The sequence below is a fragment of the Gorilla gorilla genome, chromosome 12 (assembly GCF_029281585.2).
Source record: "Gorilla gorilla gorilla isolate KB3781 chromosome 12, NHGRI_mGorGor1-v2.1_pri, whole genome shotgun sequence".
Classification (NCBI taxonomy): Eukaryota; Metazoa; Chordata; class Mammalia; order Primates; family Hominidae; genus Gorilla; species Gorilla gorilla.
In genome coordinates, this window is record NC_073236.2 from 120,387,549 (window position 1) to 120,408,903 (window position 21,355).

Genomic DNA, 21,355 nt, shown 5'->3' on the forward strand with positions numbered 1-21,355 from the left:
ATTATGTGATTTCATTATTTTTTTATGGCTATGTAGTATTCTACGGTGTGTATGTACCACATTTTCTTTATCCAATCCATTACTGATGGGCATCTAGGTTGATTCCATGTCTTTCCTATGGTGAATAGTGTGGTGATGAACATATAACTGCATGTGTCTTTTTGGTATAATAATCTATTTTCCTTTGGGTATACACACAGTAATGGAATTACTGGGTCTAATGGTAGCTCTGTTTTAAGTTCTTTGAGAAATCTCCAAACTGCTTTCCATAGTGGCTGAACTAATTTACATTCCCACCTATGGTGTATAAGCATTCCCTTTTCTCCACAGCCTTGCCATCATCAGTTGTTTTCTGACTTCAATAATAGCAATTCTGCTACTGAAAAAAAACAAATAAAACAAAAACAATAGCCATACTGACTGGTGTGAGATGATATCTCATTGTGGTTTTGATTTGCATTTCTCTAATGATTAGTAGTAATGATCATTTTTTGATGTATTTGCTGGCCACTTATATGTCTCATTTTGAAAACTGTTCATGTCCTTTGTCCATTTTTTAATGGGGTTATTTGTCTTTTTCTTGTTGATTTAAGTTCCTTATAGATCCTGGATATTGGACCTTTGTTGGATGCATAGCTTGTGAATATTTTCTCTCATTCTGTATGTTGTATGTTTACTCTATTGATAGTTTATTTTGCTGTGCAGAAGCTCTTTAGTTCAAGTAAGTCCCACATTTTTGATTTGGTTACAATTGCTTTTGGAGACTTAGCCAAAATCCATTGCCAAGGCTGATGTTGAGAAGGGTATTTCCTAGGTTTTCTTCTAGGATTTTTATAGTTTGAGGTCTTACATTTAAACCTTTACAATTATTTTTTTATATGGTGAAAGGTAAAGGTCCAGCTTCATTCTTTTGCAAATGGCTAGCCGGTTATACCAGGACCATTTATTGACTAGGGAGTCATTTCCCCATTGCTTGTTTTTGTGGGCTTTGTCGAAGATCAGATGCTTGTGAGTGTGCTGCTTTACTTTTGAGTTTTCTATTCTGATCCATTGGTCTATGTCTCTGCTTTTGTGCCAGTACGATGCTGTGTTGGTTATTATAGTTTGAAGTCAGGTGGTGTGATGCCTCCAGCTTTGGCCTTTTTGCTTAAGATTGATTTGGCTGTTAGGGTTCTTTTTATGCTCCATATGAATTTTAGACTAATTTTTTCTAATTCTATGAAGAATGACATTGGTAATTTGATAAGAGTAGCATTGAATCTATACATTGTTTTGGGTGGTATGGTCATTTTAATGATATTGATTCTTCCAATTCAAAAGGTATATATTTGAGGAACTGAGATTGGTTAGCCTGCACAAAACAGCATTCACAGTTTATCCATTTGTGAAAGAACACATAAGGGAGGGAGGTAACAGATAGAAAGTCTGTATTATTTCAGAGAAGATAAGTAGGCCATAGAAGTTACAGGGGGTTAAATATGGCACTCTAGAAGAAATAAGCATCCCGAGAACTTGAGATATCTGATATGGAAATGAGCTGCTTCAGGACAGTGAACTCACAATGACAGCAGTGTGCAAACAGATATTGGATTACTGCCTGTCCAGGTTGTCATAGAAGATACTGATTTGTGTGAAATACTGGACTAGATCAGAGACTTTCAATTTATTTTCAAGTAGTGTAATTTTTTTCAAATGATCTCTTACATGAAAGCATAAAATTTAAAATATGTATGTGTAAAAGGAAGACTGGTTGTACCCTACCTTATTGGTCTCCTCAACTCCCCCATCCGCTGCAATGACTGCCCCCACCCATTACATTTCCTTAGAATTCCAAGGATTTGAACAATGCCCCCCCCCAACACACTGTTTAATATCTAAGGCCTATGATTCCTTTTGCTTCCAGGATTCCATGATTATTCTATATAGGAAGTTTTCATGTTTAAAATGAATCATTAGCTATGTTTCTTTTATTTTCATTTCTTTTTGCTTTAATCTCCAAACATTATGGAATTTCACAAATTAGGTTCAGGAATGTTTAGCCCAGAGTTTAGTTTAGGTCTGTTGAAACATAGATTTTGACCAGTTAAGATACAGAAATGATTTTTCTTCCAAAGGATGAATGTTTGCGGTCTAGTAATATATGTTTTAGACACAAACTACTTGAAATCAGATTGTTTGAGAATGAGGAAGTACAGCATTAAGTAACCAGCTCCAAAAACTTTGATCAACTTGTGTTTAGCATGTTATGGAATTATGTGTTTCTTTCAACTTTGCCTGGCCATAGAAGATCTTTTGAAGCTCACGTGTAGGCAGTTAATCTTAACTGGGTTCATTGATTTATAACAGGGAGAAAAATGCTCTTGTGAATCCAAATAACTTACACTTGAAAAAGTTTAAGTCAAGTGATTTTGTCCATAAGCCACTAATAAAATTAAAGAGATGTCAAACAGATGCCTTGCGGGGGGGGGGGGGGGGGGGGTCACTGGTCTGCAGGTGCAAAAACTTGAGTTAAGCCGTTAATCAGCTTCAGAGACTTAATACGCTAACCTAAAAACAAGATGGATACATCAAGCATACAATTTATTAATTAGCATGAAGAAAAAGATGGCAGATTTGATTTGAAAAATGAGACTTACTTTTTAATCAGCTTTTCTGGTGTATATGTTCTCTTTGTAGACCAAATTGCATCAATTTACAAAAGAGAGACATTGACAAGTATGTTCATTGCTGCCTTAGTTTTGGTGGCTGGGAGCAGAAGGCGTTCTGGTTGTGCATAGCTTGAAGAATATGTAGATAAAATATGGTGGGTGTGTTCACCTTGTAATATTATAAGTAACCTCTTAGGAGCAATGTGCTAGCTGCCACATACCAACATGGATGCATTAGAAAGACATATGATTAATTTTAAAAGGAAACAGTGAAATGTAACACAATACCATTTACATAAATTAAAAATAAACACAAAACAAAAGAATCACATTTTGTCAAAGCAATACAAACACATTAGAATGGTTGTGTATACAGGGAATACAGGCAGAATAGGAGCTGTGAAACGGGAATAAAAGTGAATGATGGCAATAATCAAACAATTAGCTATTGTACAGTATAAAACTAGTGGTATGTAACAGAAATGGACACAGTAAAGTTTTGAAATGAAGAAGACTGACATAACTGTGAGAATGAGAGAAGACTTCTTAGTGGAGGAAATGCTTGAGCTGGCATAGAACAATAAGGAAAATTTGGAGAACTTAAATAATTCAGTGTAGCTGTCATGGGAGATGAGGTGAATGCTACAAGCCAGGTAGAGATCACAGACTGTCTGGTACTCCATGTGAGCAACTTGTGTTTTATCCCAGAGGCACTGGAACAAATGGAAGTTTTAAGAAGAGGAAAAGTAAGAATGGAGTAATACATAGACCACTCAAGAGGCAGGATAGAGGCCACATTTGAAGAAATAAAACTGAAAGAGAGAAATCAGTTGGGATATTTAAAAGGAAGAGGATGACTGTAATTAAGGAAGTAACAATGAAGATGGATGCTGGGGAAAGATGTGGGAAGTATTGAGGAGATAATGTTGACAGGACTTTGTGACTGATTAGATATTGAGAGGTGAGAAAAAAATTTTAGGATGGCCCCCAGTTTTCTGGCTTGGATGATTAGATGCTTAGTAGTGTTGTTAAACAACAGAGGGAACACAGGAGAAGGTTTAGGAGAAGACCTAGTTCAGTTTAGCATATGTTGAATCTGAAGCACTTGTGGGACCAAACAGCGATGTCTAATTGGTAATTGAATCTAGTTATCAGGAGAGTGGTCTGAGATAGGGATAGAAATCTGTGAATTGAGGCAGGGGAAGAAGTGTTTTCCCTATTCCAAGCACCCGGTGTAAAGATAAAAAGGAAGGGAAAAAAGAATGAAGCACTGTGGAGAGTACAAAGGAATGGGTAGGGGAAAGAAGGGGCAAAGGAACGTATTTAGGGAATAATAGAAGAATGAGAGCAAGGGAAGAAGAAATCTGGAAAACAGAAGGAAAACTAGGAGAAGGCAATGTCCTGGAAGTCTAGGGAGTTAAACTCTTGATGAATGTGGAGGAAAGGCTTTCTGCTACTCCGCATATCCAACCGTCAGCCTACCCTGCTAACAACTTCCCTGAAGCTTGTGTCTCTGTGGTTCTCCATTGCCATCTTCATCTTCCGAGCCCAAACCAACAACTCTCTGCTGTGACAGCCTCTTAACTGTTCTCTTGCTTCTATTCTAACCTTAAATTACAACCAGAAGACTCTAGTTAAAACAAATTATATCATGCCACTTATCTGCTTATAAACTTTTAATCACCTCCCCTTATAAGCAGGGAAAAAAATCTATATTCTATCATGACCTACAAGAACCTGCCAAATCTGTCATCCATGAGATGATCTCTCTCTAACCCATCTCATGACACTGCCTTCTTTAGTCTCCATTGTCCTTTGTTCTCTTCCTAAGATGCAGCAAGCTCTTTGCTTGCTCTTTCCTTTCCCCAAATGTTAGCATGGCTTTTCCATTCTTATTTTTCATGACTCTATTCAAATATCATATGCTCAGAGTAATCTTCCCTGACCACTCTATCCCTCCACCACTCTGTCTTCATCATCCTATTGCTTTATATTTTATTTCCTTGATATCACGTATCATAATAGGAATAAGACAGTCCTTGCCTTGTGCCAAACGCTATGTTAAGTGCTATTTCATGTATTAACTCAATCATCTCAGTGATACTATCATGTAGGTACCTGTATCCATCTGGGTTCTTTCAGGAAAATGAAGCTACTATGGGAAAATGGAATTAATATAGGAGTTTTATGTGGGAGGATCTGGAGAAGTGAAGATTTGGAGGCAGTGGCAGAAGCAGTGGAGAGCAGGGAGAAATCCACTGATCGTGGGCATATCAGGGAAGTCTTAATCACAAAGTGAGAGCTTGTAGAGAGATCTGGAATCCTGTTGTGTCTGACTGCCATGAACTTCTGAGAACAGGCCTTTGATTTACTTCTGTCTTCTAAATTCACATGAGTTTCTTGTAATGGAAAATTCTAGCATGGAACTATCCAGAGAAGGGGGTTCTGGGAAGTCAGTTCTCAGCCTTAAAAGGGCCTGGTGGTAATGGCGCAAAGCCAACAACAGACAACTAACAATAGTATTGTTATCTCCATTTCTAAGCAGAAGAAATTAAGGGAAAAAAAATCATGCAGTTTTCACAAGGTCACATAACAAGTAAGGTGAAGAGTGGGATTCAAACCTAGCCATCCTGGCTGCTGGAACTTGCTCTCACCACTGTGTCATATGCCTTCAGTGTATACATTCTGTGACAACCAGGACCTATTTATCTTATCCCAAACACCTCCTACAGTACTTAATACATAGTAGGCACTCAGCAAAATCCATTAAAAAATACAGGAATGAAAACTCAGAGGTAATTGATGAGTTTATTAATTACTCAGCGTAACCAATGCCACTGTAGTGACTGAGAAAACATCAGCTCAAAATGGGTTAAAAAGTGGAGGATTAAGATGGCATATATGAGGCAGAACTAGCTTGCAGCTCCTGCTCGCATGGACAGAGAAGTATGTGAAGACTCACACTGTGAACTTGTGCTCCAAGAACTACCACAGGAACATACCAGGAAAACCAAGAGAATCCACAGACCCTTTGAAGAAACTGGATCACCACTGCAGACTTCAGTGAAATAGATAGCATAAATAAAAAACAATCACAACTTCTGGAAATCAAGAATACACTTAGAGAAATGCAAAATGCATTGGAAAGTATCAGCGATAGAATTGAACAAGTGGAAGAAAGAACTTCAGAGCTTGAAGACAAGGCTTTTGAATTAATCCAATCTGTCACAGACAATGAAAAAAGCATGAAAAAAATGAACAAAGCCTCCAAGAAGTCTGGAATTATGTTAAACATCCAAACCTAAGAATAATTGGTATCCCTGAGGAAGAAGAGAAATCTAAAAGTTTAGAAAACATATTTGAGGGAATAATTGAGGAAAATTTCCTGGCTTTGCTAGAGATCTAGACATCCAAATACAAGACGCTCAGAGAACACCTGGGAAACTTATCACAAAAAGATCATCACCTAGGCACATAGTCATCAAGTTACTTAAAGTCAAGACAAAGGAAAGAGTCTTAAGAGCTGTGAGGCAAAAGCATCAGGTAATCTATAAAGGAAATCTGCTGTCAGATTAACAGCAGATTTCTCAGCAGAAACCCTACAAGCTAGAAGTGATTAGGTACCTATTTTTAGCCTCCTTATATAAAATAATTATCAGCCAAGAACTTTGTATCCAGTGAAACTAAGCTTCATAAATGAAGGAAAGATACAGTCTTTTTCAGACAAAAAAATTCTGAGAGAATTCACCACTACTAAGCCAGTACTATAAGAACTGCTAAAAGGAGCTCCAAATCTTGAAACAAATCCTTGAAATACATCAAAATAGAACATCCTTAAAGCATAAATCTCACAGGATCTATATGAAAATAACACAATGAAAAAAAATGTATTCAGGCCACAAATAGCATGATGGATAGAATAGTACTTCACATTTCAATGCTAATATTGAATGTAAACGGCCTAAATGCTCCGCTTAAAAGATACAGAATGGCAGAATGGATAAAAATTCACCAGCCAAGTTTCTGCTGTCTTCAGGAGACTCACCTGAAACATAAGGACTAACATTCACTTAAGGTAAAGGGGTGGAAAAAGCTATTCTATGCAAATGGACATGAAAAGTGAGTTGTAGCTATTCTTATACCAGATAAAACAAACTTTAAAGCAACAGCAGTTAAAAAAGACAAAGGGGGACACTATTCAACAATAAAAGAACTAGTCAAACAGGAAAATATTATATATATATATATATATGCACCTAACACTGAAGCTCCCAAATTTATAAAACAATTACTACTAGACCTCAAAAAAAATGAGATAGATGGCAACACAATAATAGTGGGGAACTTCAATACTCCACTGACAGCACTAAACAGGTCATCAAGACAGAAAGTCAGCAAAAAAACAATGGACTTAAACTATACCCTACAACAAATAGACTTAACAGATATTTACAGAACATTCTACGAAATAACTGAAGAATATACATTCTATTCATTAGCACATGGAATGTCCTCCAACACAGACCATATGATAGGCCACAGAATGAGTCTCAGTAAATTTAAGAAAATCAAAATTATGGCCGGTGCAGTGGCTGACGCCTATAATCCCAGCACTTTGGGAAGCTGAGGTGACCGGGTCACCTGAGGTCAGGAGTTCAAGACCAGCCTGGCCAACATGGCAAAACCCCACCTCAACTAAAAACACAAAAATTAGCTGGGCATGGTGTCACATGCCTGTAATCCCAGCTACTTGGGAGGCTGAGGCGGGAGAATCACTTGAACCAGGGAGGCAGAGGTTGCAGGGGGCTGAGATCATACCATTGCACTCCAGCCTGAGCAACAAGAGTGAAACTCTGTCTCAGAAAAAAAAAAAAGGAAAATCAAAATTATATCAAATACTCTTTCAGACAAAACTGGAATAAAATTGGGAATCAACTTTAAAAGGAACCCTCAAAACCACGAAAGTACATGGAAATTAAATAACCTGCTCCTGAATGATCATTGGGTCAACAATGAAATCAAGACGAAAATTAAAAAATTCTTTGAACTGAACAATAATAGTGATACAATCTATCAAAACCTCTGGGATACAGAAAAAACAGTGATAAGAGGAAAGTTCATAGCATTAAATGTCTACATCAAAAGTCTGAAAGAGCACAAATAGACAATCTGAGGTCACACCTCTTGGAACTGAAGAAACAAGAACTATCCAAACCCAAACCCAGGAGAAGAAAACAAATAACAAAGATCAGAGCAGAACTAAATGAAATGGAAACAAACAAACAAAAAATACAAAAGATAAATGAAACAAAAAGCTGGTTCTTTGAAAAGATAAACAAAATTGATAGACCAATAGTGAGATTAACCAAGAAAAGAAGAGAGAAGATCCAAATAAGCTCAAATAGAAACAAAATGAGAGCTATTACAACTGATACCACAGAAATACAAAAGATTATTCAAGGCTACTATGAATACCTTTATGCACATAAACTAGAAAACCTAGAGGAGATGGACAAATTTCTGGAAATATACAACCCTCCTAAATTAAAACAAGAAGATGTACTAAGTAGAATCTCTGGACAGACCAATAACGAATAGTGAGATTGAAATAGTAATTTAAAAATTGCCAATGAATGAAAGTCCAGGACTAGATGGATTCACGGCTGAATTCTATCAGACATTCAAAGAACAATTTGTACCAATGCTATTGACACTATTCAAAGAGAGAAAGAGGGAATTCTCCCTCAATCATTCTATGAAGCCAGTATCACCCTAATACCAAAATGAGAGAAGGACATAACAAGAAAAGAAAACTACAGACCAATATCTTTGATGAACATAGATGCAAAAATCCTCAACAAAATACTAGCTAACTGAATCCAACAGCATAACAAAAAGATAATTCACCATTATCAAGTGGGTTTCATACCAGGGATGCAGGGATAGTTTAACATATGTAAGTCAATAAATGTGATATGCCACATAAACAGAATTAAAAATAAAAATCACATAGTTTTCTCAATAGATGCAGAAAAAACATTTGACAAAATCCAGCATCACTTTATGATTAAAACCCTTGCAAAATCAGCATAGAAGAGACATACCTTAAGGTAATAAAAGCCATCTATGACAAACCCACAGCCAGCATTATACTAAATGGGGAAAAGTTGAAAGCATTCCCACTGAGAACTGGAACAAGACAAGGATGCCCACTTTCACCACTTCTATCCAACATAGTACTGGAAGTTTTAGCCAGAGCAATCAGACAAGAGAAAGAAATAAAGCGCATCCAAATCAGTAAAGAGGAAATCAAACTGTTGCTGTTTGTTGATGATATGACTGTATACATAGAAAACTCTAAAGACTCATCCAAAAAGCTCCTAGAACTGGGAAATGAAGTCAGCAAAGTTTCAGGATACGAAATTAATACAAATCAGTAGCTCTGCTATACACCAACAGTGAGCAAGCTGAGAATGAAATCAAGAATGCAACCCCTTTTACCATAGCTGGAAAAAAATACTTAGGAATACATATAATCAAGGAGGTGAAAGATCTCTACAAGAAAAACTACAAAACACTCCTGAAAGAAATCATAGATGACACAAACAAATGGAAACACATCCCTTGCTCATGGATGGGTAGAATCACTGTTGTGAAAATGACCATACTTCCAAAAGCAATCTATAAATTCGATGCAATTCCCATCAAAATACCATTATCATTGTTCACAGAACTAGAAAAAAAATTCTAAAACTTTTATGGAACCAAAAAAGAGCTCACATATCCGAAGCAAGACTAAGCAAAAAGAACAAATCTGGAGCCTCACATTACCCGACTTCAAACTATACTATAAGGCCATTGTTACAAAAACAGCATGGTACCAGTATAAAAATAGGCATATAGACCAATGGAACAGAATAGAAAACCCAGAAATAAAAGTCAAATTCTTACAGCCAACTGATCTTTGACAAAGCGAACAAAAAAAAAATAAATAAAAGGGGGCAGGACACGCTATTCAACAAATGTTGCTGGGATAATTGGCAAGCCACATGTAGAAGAACGAAACTGGATCCTCATCTCTCACCCTATACAAAAATCAACTCAAAATGGTTCAAAGACTTAAATCTAAGACCTGAAGTCATAAAGATTCTAGAAAATAACATCACGAAAGCCTTTCTAGACATTGGCTTAGGCAAAGACTTCATGACCAAGAACCCAAAAGCAAATGTAACAAAAACGAAGATAAATAGATGGGACTTAATTAAACTAAAAAGCTTCTCCACAGCAAAAGAAATAATCAATAGAATAAACAGACAACCTACAGAGTGGGAGAAAATCTTCACATTCTATTCATCTGACAAGGGACTAATATCCAGAATCTACAAATAACTCAGATCATCAAGGAAAAAACAATCCCATAAAAAAGTGGGCTAAGGACATGAATAGGAAATTCTCAGAAGAAGATATACAAATGGCCAACAAGCGTATGGAAAAATGCTCAGCATCACTAATTATCAGGGAAATGCAAATCAAAATCACAATGCAATACCACTTTACTCCTGCAGGAATGGCCATAATCAAAAAATCAAAAAATAATAGATGTTGGTGTGGATGTGGTGAAAAGGGAACACTTTTACACTGTTGATGGGAAAGTAAACTAGTACAATCACTATGGAAAACAGTGTGGAATTTCTTTAAGAACTAAAAGTAGATCTACCGTTTAATCCAGCAACCCCACTACTAGATATTTTCCCAGAGGAAAAGAAGTAATTATACAAAAAAGATACTTGTACATGCATGTTTACAACATCAAAATTTGCAATTGCAAAAATATGGAACCAGCCCAAATGTCCCATCAATCAATGTGTGGATAAAGAAAATGTGATGAGAATACTACTCATCCATAAAAAAGAACAAAATTATCTGCAGCAACCTGGATGGAATTGGAGACGGTTATTCTAAGTGAAGTAACTGAGGAATGGAAACCAAACATTGTACGTTCTCATGCATATGTGGGAGCTAAGCCATGAGGACACAAAGGCATAAGAATGATACATTGTACTCTGGGGACTTAGGGGAAAGGGTGGGGGTGGCAAGGGATAAAAGACTACACATTGGGTACAGTATATACTACTCAGGTGATGGGTGCATCAAAATATCAGAAATCACCACTAAAGAACTTATTCATGTAACCAAACACAACCTGTTCCCCAAAAACCTATTGAAATAAAAAATTTAAAAATTAAAAAAAGCAGCAAAAGAGTGAATGGAGGTGAATATGCATGGACAGAGACAAATAGACTTTCAGGTAATTTGGTGCTATATAAATGTTATGTTTTCATAGTATGGGTTCATTCCTACAAATCTCTTTATTATGACAATATGACAATTACCAGAGGCATATTTTCTCACTATATAATTGGTTATATACTACTCTAGTAACGCTCTAGGACTTTGAATACATCTTATCACCATTATTATCCATTATCCTGAGAGAAGCTCTAGCTTCTTCACAAGAGATAACCAGTTTCTCCAACAGTTATATATGCAAGACTATTTTCTCTTTTATCACAATTATTTTATCTTTTCCTTTATTTCTTTTCTTTTTACACTTTTCAGTGTAGTTCACGTATGTTAAGTATTCACTTGGTGGAGATACATATGTGTGTGTGTCGGAGGTACACATACTACTGACCAAGATATGCAAGATGTAGAACATTTCAGCCCTCTGGGAGGCTCCCTTGTGCCTCTTCCAAATCAATACCTCTATTCTATTTTATCCTGCTTCTTTTGCTAAACCTGGTGTTTCTGAAATTAATTAATGTCATAATGTATAGCTTGTTCTTTATATTGCTGTTATTTCTTTACAATCTGCTACAAAATATTGCTACTTATTTTTCTGTGTTATTGTTAGTGGTTAGTTATTTTTATATTTTTGGTTATTATAAATAAATCACCTATGAACATTCTATTATATGAGTTTTGGTGGTTATATATGTTTATTTCTCTTGCATATATAACTAGGAATGGAATTTATGGATCATAAGGTGTGCATATGTTTAGTTTTAGTAGATACTACCGCAGTGTTCTCCAAAGTGATTGTACTAATTTAAACTCTTACCAACAATAAGGAGAGTTCCAGTTGTTTCACATCCTCAGCAACACTTTTAATTATTAGACTTTTTTGCTTCAAAGAATGCACATAGGAAAATAGGATTAATACATAGAAAAAAATAGCTAAAATACAAAGTGCTGTGTGATGAGCGTACGATGGGACAAAAATTAAGGAACTGCAGATATTCCCAGACCTTATCCCTTGTCCAGAACTCTGAGGATAATCTTGCAATTGCTGACCCAGTATTCCCCTTCTTACTATATTTACATATTTAATGAAGATATAATTTTCATAAATAAAGTGCACAGATCTCAAATGATAGTTGGATGAGTTTTGGCAATTAGGTACATCTGTGCAACTTCTTCTCAAAACGAGTGACATAATATATTCTTCACCATCCAAAGTTATCTCATATCCCTTTCCAATCAATCTCCTCCCTTAAAACTTGCCAACAGAGGCAATCACTTTTTAATTTCTGTTACCAGCCATTTGCACTTTCCCAAACTTCTGCAGATGTCCCATGGGGAAAATCAGTTGTATGTTTGGGGCTTGACTAGGATTCCAATCCTTCAACATTGTCAGCATGACTATCAAAACTCTGAGGGTTTTTTCCCCCCTTTAGTAAAGTACCTCTACCTTGGCTAGCTCCCATGATTGGCAAATGCTGCTAAGGTAGAAAATGACCAGCATTTGCCCACTTTCTGTAAAAAGGATATTTTCTTCTTTGGAAATTTAGGCAATTTAGCCATTTTTGCTTCTACAGTTGTCTGATGCCTCTAAAAATATTATCTTTGAATCTTTGTCAATTTTTTCCTTAATCATTGCAGCAGAAATGTTGAGCTATTACATTCTACTGCCTCCTACTTGAAAGTGGACACTTATTTTCTTTTTAAAAACTATCTTAAAAGAATTTATCAACAAGTACTTATTGGTCACTTGTTTTATTCTTAACACCGTGCTGTGAGAGTTAGAAAAAGAATCTAAGCCGACGATCCTTAACCAAGGTAGCTGACATCCATTTAAGAAGAAAAAACGTAGCCAAGTGAAACTGTAAGAAAGCATAACAGCAACGTCAAATATAACAGGAAAGTCTGTAACTTTAGTTAGGTCATTTTGTCTTCCAGGTCTCCTTTCCACAATTGTGAGCAAGAGATCTGATTCCGATTTGTGATTATCAAACATTTGTGTTGAACACACTGAGCCAGATGATGGGGCTGGCCACTAAGTAGCTGCCCAGGATATCAATCTAAATGAGGTGTAAAAACAGCAATGGAAATATAATAAGATGGAGAAAACACAATTTATCAGAACCTCACTCAGGAAGGGTACTGCCTGTGATCTTAGAGTAAGCCGTTTGGGATATTGGGTGAGATTTCCAAGGAGAATGCTTAAGAAAGAACAGATGGAGGATAAACTCTTCTATGGAGAGGGAAGCTGGTTTACCACAGAGTTTTTATTCTGTAAAACGGCAAGTTTGGGTTCCATCCAAGATGCCTGGCACAATAGAGGGGAGGCTGAGGCTCTAACAGCCCTATTTTTCTGTCCCCTCATGCAGCTTTCAGTATTTCTACATGAATGATGAGCATATAGTTTAAAAGTATAGTCTAAATGAGACCACATTCGTATTAGCTCTGCATGCTCAGCCTAGTTCTCTAGTAAATAACTCCTTTATAAATGAGGTTGCACGTAGAACCCCAGTACAAAAACACGAAACAGAAATCACCTGGTTAAATTATACACAAGGGTGTGGGGCTTTGTCTGCTCAGCTTCCCTTAAAACCTGCTGATAAAATTTTACCAAATCTTAGGTCTTAGTGGAATACTCTTTGAAAACTACTGAGATGATTTCCACCTTTTTTTTTTAACCACTGATGTTCTCTGATTCTGTGATAAGGTATAGACATCTGGAGAATCAGACTGTAATACTTCACTTCTTAGATTCTAATCTGTCATTTATGAATATTAATGCTATTAATTATTTGATGTAATATCAGATGTTTTGAGAAAAATAAAACATGTACATGTTAAATGTACAATTATCCCTTACATTTTATTTTCTCTCTTTTTTTTATATTCTGAAAGCTTTCCTGAACTTCTTGTGGCCCTTCTATTAAATAATGTTTTTATTTCTATGAACTCTTTCCTTTTCTTTTACTATGTATTTTTTTAGTCACCTGTTCTTGTTTTCTGGATGTCCACTCTTCTTACAGCTCTTGGACACTATTAATTAGAATTCTCTTGATGTTTGTTTCTCTTTTCTAGGGTATCCAATGTTTGCTTCTCAGTTCTTTCTTCCATCCTATTCCTTCTTTTCTGAACAGCTGGTTCTCTGCAAGTTTTCCAGGAGCCTTGATTGTAATTCATATTTAAGCATGAAAGACTGTTGATTAGTAAAGGCAGATGACGTGGTTTCCTCTGTTGCTTCAGGTGCCCCTCCACAGGGAGACAGCAATTTGAATTCAGGGTGTGCTGACTGCCAGGCTTCACCTCAGTCAGGCTGCCCTGTCTCTTCCTCTGCTGGGCCACAACGAAGAGAGCCAGCTTTGAGGGACCAACTTTCATGTAGGTGCAAATTATTCCCAAGCAGGTTGCTTAATTCCTTTGGGAGCATTTCCCAGGCCTTCATGGGGGAAGACACTGCTGTGGCATGGGGCAGAGAGAGTGGAGAAGGGATTATCTCCTGACCCAGCAGAATTCCACAGGTGGCTCTTTACTCATCATCTCAATTTCTGCCCCTTCTCCCATTCTCTCTACATTGCTTATTCCAAAATATTATACAGGAAAAACTTATGTGGTGGTCTTCCTCCTAAGCATTTCCTGAGCTGGAACCTCCTCCTGCATCCAGTGTTAGTAGGCAGTATAAGCCTGTTGTTCAAGATTTTCTAAATGGCTGTAACTCCCATTCTTGGTGCTTTTTTATGGCTTTATATCCTTGTGCACTTTACTGTGATAGCATACTAAAGATGGGGCAGCTAGAAAGCTCTGGGTGCAAGCAACAGGAGATGTATTGCTGGTAGAGAATTTAAACACAATAATAAAACCAACTGAAAGGAAGTCTGGTTTTTATAATCACCAAGGTCAGTGATAACTGGCCTCCTCCAATCCCCCGACCAAAAAACCCACTTTCTTTGATCTAAGTTCTAAATAATTGCTTTGGTTACTGTAGAGTTTTAATAATATATATGTGTATCAGAAAAAAACCACAGTTTTTACTGCTTATTCTTTAACAACACTGAATTCTACAGTGAAGCTAATTTGGAAATTTCCCAGTTACACAGTTGACCCCAACACAAATAAGCGTAAATTTTACTGCTTGTTCTGTAACAAACATTGGATTCTACAGAGAAGCTAACTTGGAAATCTTCCAGTTACATAATTGACTTCAACACAAAGGGATTCAGCTACCTATGTTTGTTTCAAGAGTAAGTTCTTAAAGATTTGGAAGCATTCAAGCTCACTTTCGGAAGCATTTGTATCTCCAATCCCTATGGTGCTACCTATGCTTGCGTTGAAAAGAGTAGATTTGAAATGAACAATGACAGTGCAGTGATGATAAAGAAGAAACAGAACTTGAATTACTTCCATTATCTCATTTTATTTGATAATTTTGAGTTTTATTTGTGTTTAAATTGAAAACAATGATCAACAGACCAAATAGCTGTAATATTTTTGTGGTAAGTACTAATTTTAGTTCATACATGATTTATTTCACTAAGTATTTTTAAATGAAAATTTTTGTATATAAAGTAAACCTTTGTTTCAAACTGTGGAACAAATTAATGAAATAACGATTAGTACTGAAAGCAATTTTGTCATAAAAAGGGAGTATTAAAAGATGATGCATCTGGGTGTCAAATGACTGTATGTCGCTGCTTTTTGTCATTTCCGTGGGTTGGGGGAAGGAAGGAAGTCAACGCATGTGTTCAGTCTGCCATTTTGAACGAGTAGTGCAGGTACCATAAGAAATTAGAGAACTCAAGAGGTTAAATAACTTGTTTAAAGCAAGGTTTAAGTCAGTAGTGGAGCTTATGTCCCACTCTCATTACTTTTAGTCAAACTAGTCATTGCACTTTGTGTGATTAGTCAGCCTGTGAAGGATATCCATACACGTTCAGCTTTCCCAGTCCGTTTGCACTGAGCACAAGTCCCGTTCCTCATTATGACTTCTCCTAAGGCTGTTTCAGCTCAGACTCCTCTCAAGCCTCACATACCTTATACTTCATCTAGTGCTTTTCATATTACACCTGTGTTTTGCTTCCACCTGGGCTGTAATCTCTTTAAGGGTAGGAACCATATTTAATGGATTGCTCTATCTCTTTGCAGCACAGAGCCTACTTCCTGTAGGTTTCCAGGAATAGTTGCTGATAGAGATGGTTATGGTAAGGTTGGAAAGAAAGGCTAACCCTCAATGGTGACTTACTTTGAACATGGATTTTTACAAAAGGTCAATTCATTTGGAAACAAGTCTGAAAAATGAACTCTGAACTCTCGGTGTTTTTTACTTTTTAGTCAAAAGTAAAGCATGATTACAAAGCAATGAGATTTCCTGATAGCTTCATTTACACAGTGGTTCCAGAGGAATTTCCAGAAGTATGATCCAGACGCATTCTGTGCTATGGCAAAGTCATTCACATGTGCATCTAGCCTCCTTCAGAAGGCTGACTCTGAAAGATAACACTTACTGGATCTGCTGGTTTAGTTACCTAAATATCCTGAGGTGATACTATTTTCCTAAAGCACTAAGTCATATTAAAGGCATTGGTTCAATCATCTGAAACATTATCAGAGATTAAAAGAAAACTGGATTTGACAAGAGAGTAACAGTTTGCTCCCTCTCTCCTTAGGAGAAAGTTCTGAATTTGTTGTCTTCACAGCCAGGGCATTGTTGTTATCAGACACCTTCTGTTAAACGTTACTCAATTTCAATTCCAGAGAGAAATAAAAAAGGGTAAGAGAGCTGTGGCCGAGAGCACGGTACCTTATATCATCAAGATCTGTGTTTTTTTTTTTAATCCAGAAAGACAATTTAACAGATTGAGGAAGTTGTGGGAGAAGAGATAGCTATATAAATACAGTCCCAAACAAAAGACCTTTCATTTAGAAAGATAAGACTGTGTTTGCACAGAATCAAAGTTTACCAAGTCATGATTGAATGGAGAGGATAAGTTGAGGCTTGTTTAACAAATGCAAATATTGAATATTCAAGAATGGCAAGTTTAGAATAAATGTAAGGTGTGTATTATTTCAGCAGAGGGAGGTAAATACACTTCTGGAACTCATTTAGCCTCAAAGGTGGTACTGGCTAAAATACAAGTAGATTGCAAAGTGCTTACAATCCATTCAGAGATGATAGGTATAGCATGGATTATTAAGGGAAGCCAGAGTGATCGAACCTTTCCCTGACTTCTGAGGCTGATACTGACCGTGACATGCTGGCCCTCCAGGACTCACTCTTGGGGTCATCATCAGAGACAGTCAGTTGGACTGCAGAATCAAGGGACTGGCCCAGGGGCACAATTCTGATGTTCTCATGTTTCATCTCACTGAGCTAAATATTAACTTTCGGCCTGTAGTGTCTGTCACCAAGTCATCTGTCTTGGTAAATGCTGTTGGAGTCTCAGCATTGTGAGAAGGCAATGAATTTTCCCTGCTGACAGTGAGAATATCCACACCAAGCTGCCATAGAGATTTCTGCTTCCCACAATGTTTATGACAGTAAATTAGGCTACAGAGTGCACTGAAGGTTGTTTACATAACCCCGATAGCTGGTATATTTGTCAGTCCCACTCCGTGGGCTGTGACTTCAGTAGAGCCAGATAATGTTTAAAATATAAGGCTATAGTAATGCATGAAATTATGAGTGCTTTATAAGAACTCTGATTATAAACACTTGTTTATTTGGACCTTTTGCTTGGATCTCATATATTTTCTTTCCCCCTCTTTTTTCTTTTTTGGATTGGATCTGTGTCCCCACCCACATCTCATGTTCAGTTGTAATCTCCAGTGTTGGAGATGGGATCTGGTAGAAGGTGATTAGATCATGAGGGTGGATCCTTCATGAATGATTTAGTACCATCCTGTCCATCCTTTTGGTGCTGTTCTTGTGATAGAGTGCTTACTAGATCTGGCTGTTTAAAAGTGTGTGGCACCTCCCATCCTCTCTTTTCCTCCTGCTCTGGCCGTGTAAGACGTGCCTGCTTTCCTTTCGCCTTCCACCATGACTGAAAGTTTCCTGAGGCCTCCCCAGAAGCTGAGCAGAAGCCACAATGCTTCCTGTACAGCCTGCAGAATGCTGAACCAATCAAACCTCTTTTCTTTATAAGTTACGCAGTCTCAAGTATTTCTTTATAGCAGTGCGAGAATGGACTAATACAGTTCTAGTATTATCTTTCCATTTTTCTCTGGTTTCATTGTTAGTTTCAATTCTGTACCCAAACAGAGTAGCTTGGGCTTTTTCTTTTAAACTTATTATGAGTCCTAGCCCTGTCTCTCTACAGAGCCATTTTCCTAGGAAAGTCAGTGACACAAATTGGCCACATATGCAGATAATTTTCAACTCTCTAGATCTCACCCTAACTCTTTGCCTTGTGTCCAGACTTTTGGTTCAGCTTTATGCTTCCACTTACCTTGTTCAGTCTTTAGCAGAAAATCTCGTTTTATAAGACTTGATTGCAAAATAGAGACCGTTGCATAAAGCAATCACCACTGAGTGTCATTCCAATCAAAATAGAAGCTTTCAGGAAATATTCACTTTTGGAACTTGTGTGTGTAGCCCTCATTTGCAGTAAATTTTGTCCTTTGATACTGGAATCCGATTTTTCAAAAGAGCTAAAGTTATCTGGTTTCAAAAAAAATTTGATGGTAAAGTAGCCCTAACAGATTGTACTTCATAAAATTTTTATTTTCATCAAGCTAAAAATCTGTTTTCTTATATATTTAATTCATTTTATATAATTTCATGGCCACTTTTTTCCCAGAACTACAAGAAGAGTTCCTGATACAGAAGTAAATGATACAAAGAAAACGTTATTAAGATAACTGTTTGGTCTGGAGGGAAATTTTGATTTCTTGGCTCCAACAATCCTTTATATCCACTTTAATGGCTTTCAGCAGGTGAAGACTAATTAGTAGATTATGAATTTTAAATGTAGTGGTCACTACCTGCAATGTTTTGTTTATTTTGTTTTGTTTTTTGATGGTGCAGAATAAATAGAAGAGAATAGAATAATATAGAATAGAATAGGATTCCAGTTCTGCTTAGGATATAGAAAGTCACAAGAAAACTCTGTTCCTATCCTACCAATAAGAAAAGCTGAATAGTAAAAAACAACAAAAATAATTTTCTTGAATCCGCAATAGAGTTGAGGTCACTGGGTAACAAGGTGAACTGAATTATTCAAAGTGCACCAAAGGTAACTATAGTAATAAAAAGCCCCAATCCAGATCACTTAGATTAAATCAACTCCCCATAATGCCTGATAGAAAAAGAACTACATCCATTTCTGTGTTCAAATATTTTAAAACTCAGTCAGTATTGTTCTAAGCATAATGTTTGGCTTTTGATTACAAAAATTATAAAACCCCTAAAAACTAACCCATTGTGAAGAGACAAATCAGTAGAGATGATATAGATGCTGGAACACTGACCTTTAAAAATACTTATGATTGATATTTATTAATGATATTGACAACTGGAGAAGGTAGACGACATGCAAGAATAGATTTAGAATTTCAGTAACGAGATAAAAACTACATACATAAAAGATACGATAAGCAGGTTGGTCACAGCTGAAGAAGAATGAGTGAACTAGAAGTTAGAACAATAGAAGTTATCTAAGCTTAAACACAAGAGAAAAAAACAGGTGGTGGTAGAGAGGACAAAGCATCTGAGAGGTAAGAATTGTGGGGCAACATCAAAAGTCTAACGTATGTGTAGCTGGAGTCCCAGATAGAGAAAAAACAGGAGAGCAGAAAAAAATATTTGAAGAGATCATGGGCAAGCCTTTTCCAAAATCGATGAAATGTAATAAACCAAAGATCCGAACACTTTATAATGTGTATGCACTTAATAGCAAACACCTACAGGACTGAAGCAAGAAGTCCACAATTATAGATGGAAATTTCAATACTTCTCACACAGGAATTGATAGAACAAATACACAAAAAATTGTAAGAATATAGGAGACATGAACTGCACTATCAACCAACTTCAGCAAATTGACATTTATAGAACACTTCACCCATCAGTAATAGAATACATATTCTTTTCAAGTACACATGGAACATTCATTAAGAAGCACTATCTTCTGGGCCATCAAACAAAGCTCAACAAATTTTAAAGAACTGAAATTATATGTATTAGGCCATTCTTGCATTGCTGTGAAGAAATACTTGAGATTGGGTAATTTATAAAGAAAAGAGGTTTAATTGGCTCATGGCTCTGCAGGCTGTAAAGGAAGCATAATGCTGGCATCTACTTCTGGGGAGGCCTTGGGAAGCTTACAATCATGGCAGAAGATGAAGCAGGTGTCTCACATGGTGGGCGCAGGAGCAAGTGCAAAGGGGAAGGTGCTACACGCTTATAAATGGCCAGATCTAATGAGAACTCACTCACTATCTCAAGGACAGCACAAGGGGTTGGTGCTAAACCATTCATGACAAATGCACCCCCATAATCCAATCACCTTCCACCAAGCCCCACCTTCAATAATGGGAATTACATTTCAATATGAGATTTGGGTGGGGACACATCTGAAGTATATAATTATGTAAAGTACTTTTTTCTGCAGAAGGGATTTAAACTAGAATCAATAACAGAAAGCTATTAAAAAGAAGCCAGGCACACTGGTGCATGCCTGTAATCTCAGCTACTTAGGAGGCTGAGGTTGGAGGCTTGCTTGAGCCCAGGAGTTCAAGGTCAGATAGCAAGACCCGATTTCAAAGGTATTGCAATAATTTCTTCAACATTCTGCAATCATTAATGATCAGCCTTATTATCATCATATATAATAGATGATAAAAATAACACTTGTGTGGCAAAGAGAAAATTGCTCGTACAGTTGCTGACAATCATTTCTCTTATATATTGATGCTGTGTGTACAATCTTTGATAAATTACCTGGTAAATAAAAAACTGTATTTCTCAGTGTTATCATTTACCTTATATAATTCTATTGTTAAAGAACATTTCAAAGCAATGTTTATTACATCATGATACTTAAGTATAGATTCCACAATCCAATCTGATTAATGTCCTGATATTTGCAACACTTTTAATTTAGGTGGGATAAATGTGGCAAGATAATTTTATAAAAGAGTTGTGTAGTTGTGTAAGTTTAACCTAAATTACAATTCATTTAACCTTGATTTTAATTTCCTCCTAGAATTAGGAAGAAAAAATGGTGGTCAACATATATTAAGGCAAAAATATATTGGAAAGTATATAGAAATTACTAAAATGCTTAGAGTCTATTAATAATGGTACAATTTCAAAGGACTACAAATATATATAATAAATATTGAGAATTCTTCAAAATTCTGCAATCGTCATGAATATATTTTAAAATACATGAAATGATTTTTAATTTAATGAT

The 21,355-nt window shown here is 36.5% G+C and overlaps 1 long non-coding RNA gene across 1 annotated transcript in view; it reads right to left on the reverse strand.

The window, feature by feature from the left end:
- Positions 1-857: 857 nt before the first annotated feature.
- Positions 858-21,355, reverse strand: part of LOC129531795 (uncharacterized) — a 52,318-nt gene continuing 31,820 nt past the window's right edge. The window contains exon 6 of the long non-coding RNA XR_008677205.1: positions 858-2,547. This is a non-coding gene — a long non-coding RNA (uncharacterized lncRNA). The remainder of the gene's footprint in view (positions 2,548-21,355) is intronic.